At 42.3% G+C, this 6,849-nt stretch overlaps 1 long non-coding RNA gene across 1 annotated transcript; it reads right to left on the bottom strand.

Moving 5' to 3' along the window:
* Window positions 1–409: 409 nt before the first annotated feature.
* Window positions 410–2,624, bottom strand: LOC111899647 (uncharacterized). Its single transcript, XR_002853011.3, has 5 exons — window positions 2,346–2,624; window positions 2,220–2,254; window positions 1,838–2,085; window positions 1,581–1,673; window positions 410–990 (listed from the first exon to the last, which is right to left on the bottom strand). It is a non-coding gene; the product is annotated as an uncharacterized LOC111899647 (long non-coding RNA).
* Between the last annotated feature and the right edge of the window lie 4,225 nt (window positions 2,625–6,849).

The raw sequence follows: 6,849 nt of genomic DNA, 5'->3' as shown, positions 1-6,849 counted from the left end.
TTCACAAGATATCAATATTTATTTATTTAATCTATGCATATTGTGCTTTTAATAAAAAGTTACATACAAATTTATAGAACATAAGTATTCAAATTATCTTTATCCACATATATTACGATTAATTTATTTATATATATATATATATATATATATATATATATATATATATATATATATATATATATATATATATATATATATATATATATATATATTGTGTATGTCTTCCTTAAAACCCATGCTTGTTAACAATTGATCTAAAACTCAAAACATTTATTTCATGCTTTCAAAAACTTGTTTCTTTTCTTCAAGTGCTTTCTTCCCAAAGTATCATTTTCTAACCAATAACAATATAGGTAAAATGATATTGAGATTTAATCCCATGATAGAACCCATAAACAGAAAAGCATAGATCTAAAATGAGTTTTAAAAATGTATTACTAAAAAGAAAAAGTAAACTTACAGTTGTATATGATATTGTGTGATTGTCAATAACTTTAGGAAAAATGATTATCTAAGTAAAACTTTAACTTTCAAAGTTATGTGAATCACTATGAAAACAATTATGTTCCTCACTTCAGGTAACATTTTTCTATGACCAAAAATCTCATATTCATACATTAATAGCATTTTAATTTAACTTTTTTTTTGTCATTAATTGATTCGTTTGATGAATAATGAAGCAAGTGAAGCAGATCTGGGAAAGGAGCTACCAATATTTCCTTCACAATTGCCTTATACTCTTTACTAAAAATCCAACATCCCCAAGCTCACAATCCAACTAAGCCAATAAGTTCATGTAGATTTTTTCCATAATTTGCAACCCAAAACAGTGTTGTTTTGTCCCAAAAGAGAATGTAAAGAGAAAAGTTGCTAGTTGGAGCTACATGATAAACTTGTCAACCATCATCATCTCTTTAGTACGATCTCCATATCCGTAATAGTGTCCATCGATTTTGAAAATGAACCACCCACCTTATCATGATTATTCTGAAAGAACATAGAATTGTATTAATAATAAAAAAAATCAAAAACTTAAAAGTTCAAGTAGGTTAACAGTAATATAACAAATTTATCGCATTGTATTTTCATATTTCTAACATATATGTCAAAATAAACAATCAATTAAAAAAATGCCCAAATGCATTACCCGTTACTGTTAAAAAGGCATAGAATTAATAATGTATAAAATGTGGTTATAAAAAATTACTACATGTCAACCAAACATGATTCTACAACAATGTTTTTTGAAATCTTACATCTCTTAGTATTTCCACAAGCTCTTCAGGAGACTTTGCAGAATGACATTAGTTATTACTTTTTCTCAATGTTGTCCCCTAAATCATTTAAGGTTGTACATAAAAACACTTGACTATGTGAGTATTGATATTTATTAACATTTAAAAACTTAAAAAAAAAAAAATAGGCATGACGTTTCCTTTTACAATGCCTACATTTATAGGCTATTGTATTAGATAGAACACAACTTGCACCAGCCAATTATTACAATAATGTATGAAAAATTAAAATTAAATAAAAAAGGAACATTTAGAAGCTAGAAGGGTGTAACATACAACAACCTGATGAAAGTTATTTTTCCTGCATTATGAGCACCCATTATTCTAAGAGCAAAAAATATAATTGCAACGTGTGTCAAACACCATTAATAGTAACTGCAACATATATACAACACCATTAATACCAATAATAAGTCTAAGAATAAACTGTTCCACAATAAAAAAAAAAAATGTGCAAGTAGCTCCAGAAAATGCAACTATAAAACAAATTTTGGAAGTGTAGATTCACATCGAACCATTAGACTGGATACTTTACTTACATTTGTTCGTTTTGTGTTCTTGAAAAGATGACATCTAGTCTTGAAAAGATGACCCCCAATCTCATTTCTCTGTTTATCTCTCATAAGCCTTGCTATCCCAAAACCAAAAAATTGTGAACCATCAAAAAAATCATGTAGAAATAACTATAATAAAAGATGATAAAGAAGGCTATTTTCTCCACTGAAACATCCATTGGAGATCAATAACTCGACACAATGATTGGATGCTACTTGGGTTTGCTGTAAACCTATAACAAACAGTAAACACAAACAAACACCAGGATGGTCGATTAAATAAGAGAGAGAGAAAAAAAAGAGAGAGAGAGAGAGAGTGTGTGTGTGTGTGAGAGAGAGAGAGAGGGATAAGCGTAAACTCTCTTACTGGATTGAAGGGAACATCAAGTCATACAGTAAATTCTACAACAATAACAAAAGCCAACTAAATCACAAGATTATGTCAAGCACAAAAATGATTAATTGAAAAAGAGGGGATGAAAGAAAGCCTCACCTGATAGAAATCATCATAATAGATGACGTGGTAGTGTTCCTTAATTGGCTCAAGTACTCTACAACCATGTCAGAGGCGAAGGTGTTGGTGGCAGATAGGAATAGGAACGATCGGTATGTTGGTGGTGACGTTAGGAATTATGAAATGGCAAAGTGTAGAGAAGGATTTTTCAAGTGATTGAAGGCGACAGTAAGAGGGAAAGAAACCCCGATGGTGCTGCCGATGCGGTGTTGTAGAGATAGTGGTGAATGATCAGCGAAAGTCTAAGTTAGAGAGAGATGGTAGGGGAGTGATGTAACGACCCAATTTTCACGTCCAAAAATTTCGTTATAAAACATTACATAAAAGCATTAATAGTTAAAACATTGTTTGATTAAACCATTTCACATCGAAAACCAAATTGAAAACTACAACATTCGATCAATCAAATTTCAGAGTATCAATCCCAGAATAAACTCGTAACTGCGGAAATAAGAGAGTGTGTGTGTGTGACATGCTGCTACCGCGCCGGCTCCTTTCCCCTAGCTGAGGAGGTACCTGAAACCAAAACTGAAAACCGTAAGCACGAAGCTTAGTGAGTTCCCCCACTGTACCACATACCATATAATCTCATAACATACACATATTGTCAGGCATATCTGGGTGCCCGACCTACCCCTTCGGCCCTCTCGACCGGATATTGCCTAGCATATCTGGGTGCTGGCCTCCCCTTCGGTCCTCTCGACCGGATACTGCCTAGCATATCTGGGTGCTAGCCTCCCCTTCGGTCCTCTCGACCGGATACTGGGGAACTATTTCTCCCCTCTACTACTACTACATAACATGTATCACAATATCAGAATCTATCTAACATGGCTGGGTATGACTACCCCTTCGGCCCTACCGACCGGATATCTCAGGGACTATCTCCCCCTACTGTCACTAGCACATAGCATCATATCATACTAGCACATAAACACAACACATGTAGTAGTAATCCCTAGATGAATATCACATAGACAATCATCTACATACAACTCCTATTGGTGGGTCGACATTGTGGCCGTAGACCCACCGCTACTGGAAGGTAACTCACCTCGAAGTAGCTGCTGATCTGATCGGGAACTGACTGTCTACTGCTGCTGCTGCTGCTCCGGAAATCCACCGGCTGCAATTCCCACAACATACTCAATCAAACACTGCTAATTGTCCTTTTGGGTAAAATGACCATTTTATCCCTGATCATGCCCTAAGTCAAAGTCAGAGTCAACTTTCAGTTGACCCGACTCGCCGAGTTGGCTCTCCAACTCGCCAAGTCCCTACCCAAACGATTGTCTTGAATCCCGTTTCTACTCGTCGAGTTAGGCGATGACTCGACGAGTTCTCCTTCTAAACTGATATTCAAGTCCTTCATCCTACTCGCCGAGTTGTATGAACAACTCGCCGAGTTCGTCTTCATCCGAAGAACACTCATGCTGAGACTCGCCGAGTTGTATGACCAACTCGCCGAGTCTGTTCTTGATCTATGAAGATTGCCTTGGACTTGCCGAATCAGGCAATGACTCGCCGAGTCCCTCCATGGATGAGTTCAACTTCCAACTCACCGAGTCACACCCCGTGACTCACTGTTCACACTCGACACTACAAAAACGGGACAAACTCGGAGACTCGCGAGCAGACTCGCCGAGTCAGATGAACGACTCGCCGAGTCGTTGCCATGCAACCATTAACTACATGGACTTGCTCGATTCCAGTCCATGCTATTCACAGATCTGGGTTCCTAGAGCATGAATCACACGTAAAGTTTCCAACTTTACGTGTAGATATTCACCAATAAGGGTTTTAGGGTTCAAAATGCACTCAAAAGGGTAGATCTAGGGTCTTCATGCAATGAGGGTCCATAAAGGCAATAGATCTGATCCCCTAGAGCTCAACCATGCCTAGATCTAAGGGCCAATCAACTTATTACAAAATAATTTGCACATACAAGCTTGGGGATTGGCTCAAGAGTGACTTAAATGAAGTAATAAGCATAGAAACAGGGGGAAAACGGGTTATACCTCAAAGGAACTACTGAGAGAGCACAAAGATGCTTGGATTCCTTCCCTTCCTCTTGATCTACTTCCCTTTTGCCTCAAAACCTTCAAGAACACACAACAATTGCTTCAAACTCTCAATGAATAACTTAGAATGAGGGTTGGAAGCTCTGGGGGGGGGGGGTGAATGGGGACTGGCTTGGGGCGGATATGTTGTTTAAATAGGGTGCAAACCCCTAAAACTTAGGGTTTCATCCAACAACGGTGACTCGCCGAGTCGCCAACTTAAACATGTCCCGGGTTCCGTCCCTACTCGGCGAGTCGGACCTATAACTCGCCGAGTCCAAGGCTTAAAAGAAGGAAAATACTCAAATAAGATTTACGTACCAGGAACCAGGTGCTACAAATCTCCCCCACTTATTTTAGACTTCGTCCTCGAAGTCTGCTGCTCGATCCTGAAACAGCTCGGGGTAATGCTCCATCATCTCGTCCACCGGCTCCCAAGTCCATTCCGAACCCTTGCGGTGCTGCCATTGCACCTTTACTAGTTCCACCCTCTTGTTCCTCAAATCCTTCGACTTCCTGTCGAGGATTGCGACTGGGCGCTCAATGTAATTCAGGCTGTCATCAACCTGAATATCCTCTAAAGGCACTACTGCTGAATCGTCCAAAAGGCACTTCCGCAGCTGAGAAACATGGAAAGTGCTATGGATCTGGCTGAGCTCGACTGGCAGATCCAGCCTATACGCCACCTTGCCCACCCGGGCCACAACTCGGAACGGTCCGATGAATCTCGGGCCTAGCTTGCCTCGCTTCCTGAATCGAATGACGCCCTTCCAAGGCGACACCTTCAGGAGAACCATATCCCCGACTTGGAATTCCAAGTTGGATCGACGCTTGTCGGCATAACTTTTCTGCCAACTCTGAGCAGTCTGAAGCCTGCTGGATCCTCTCGGTCATCCTGAGCACCACTTCGGTGCTCCCCAGGACTCTCTGGCCTACTTCACCCCAACATATCGGGGTCCTGCACCTCCGACCGTACAACATCTCAAATGGGGGACGGTCAATACTCGTGTGGTAGTTGTTGTTGTACGAGAACTCGGCCAAAGGAAGATAGGTATCCCAGCTACCACCGAAATCCAACACGCATGCCCGCAACATATCCTCTAAAGTCTGGATGGTCTTCTCGCTCTGACCATCCGTCTATGGGTGAAAAGCGGTGCTAAAATGTAAACGAGTGCCCAACTCGTCATGAAACCTCTTCCAAAACCTGGAAGTAAAATGCACATCCCTGTCCGAGATAACCGATACTGGCACCCCGTGCCGCGCCACGATCTCCCTGATATAGATGTCGGCCAATTTCTCGGCCGATATGCTCTCCTGGATCGGGATAAAGTGAGCACTCTTGGTCAATCGATCCATGATGACCCAAATCGAATCCACTCCACGCGCGGTCCTGGGAAGCTTCGTGATATCTTCCCATTTCCATAGTGGAATATCCAACGGCTGCATCTTGCCGTGCGGTCTCTGATGTTCGGCCTTGACCTTCCTGCAGGTCAAGCACCGCTCAACATACCATGCCACATCCCGCTTCATGCAGGGCCACCAATAATCTAGACGAAGATCCCTATACATCTTCGTCGCCCCGGGATGAATAGAGAACCGGGACTTGTGCGCCTCCTCCATCAAAATCTGGCGCATGCCTCCGTGATACGGCACCCACACCCTACGGTGTAGTGTCAATAGTCCTCGGCTATCATAATCAAAGGAGGAAACCTGACCCACCACACACTCACTCTTCCGATGCTCCTTCTTGATAGCCTCCTGTTGAGCATCCCGAATTCGATCCAACAGGGGAGTCACCACGGTCATCCTCATGCAAACGTCCCTGATCGGCGCCGCCTTGCGGCTAAGCGCATCGGCCACCACATTGGCCTTCCCCGGGTGGTAGAGGATCTCGCAATCATAATCCTTTATCACGTCCAACCATCAACGCTGCCTCACGTTCAGATTCGGCTGATCCATGAGGTACCTCAAACTCTTGTGGTCCGTGTAGATGGTACATCGAACCCCGTAGAGGTAATGCCGCCAAATCTTGAGGGCAAAAACCACCACCCCCAACTCCAAATCATGCGTCGGGTAGTTCGCCTCGTGAGGCTTGAGCTGCCTCGAAGCGTAGGCAATGACATGCCCCCTCTGCATCAGTACCGCGCCCATCCCTGAAATGGACGCGTCGCAGTATACCACAAAATCCTCTACGCCCTCTGGCAGGGCTAAGATCGGCGCCTCGCACAGTCTCTGTCTCAGTGTCTCAAATGCAGCTTGCTGCTCGGGTCCCCATCGAAAGACCACGACTTTCTTCGTCAGCCGCGTCAGGGGTACGACTATCTTGGAGAAATCTTGAATAAATCTATGATAGTAGCCTGCTAATCCCAGGAAACTCCGAATCTCAGATGGAGACTTCGGAACCTCCCATTTCACCACGGCCT

Source organism: Lactuca sativa, chromosome 4, assembly GCF_002870075.4.
Source record: "Lactuca sativa cultivar Salinas chromosome 4, Lsat_Salinas_v11, whole genome shotgun sequence".
In the NCBI taxonomy this organism is placed as follows: domain Eukaryota; kingdom Viridiplantae; phylum Streptophyta; class Magnoliopsida; order Asterales; family Asteraceae; genus Lactuca; species Lactuca sativa.
The sequence above is the reverse complement of the archived record's forward strand: the minus strand, read 5'-3'. Positions and strand labels throughout refer to the sequence as shown.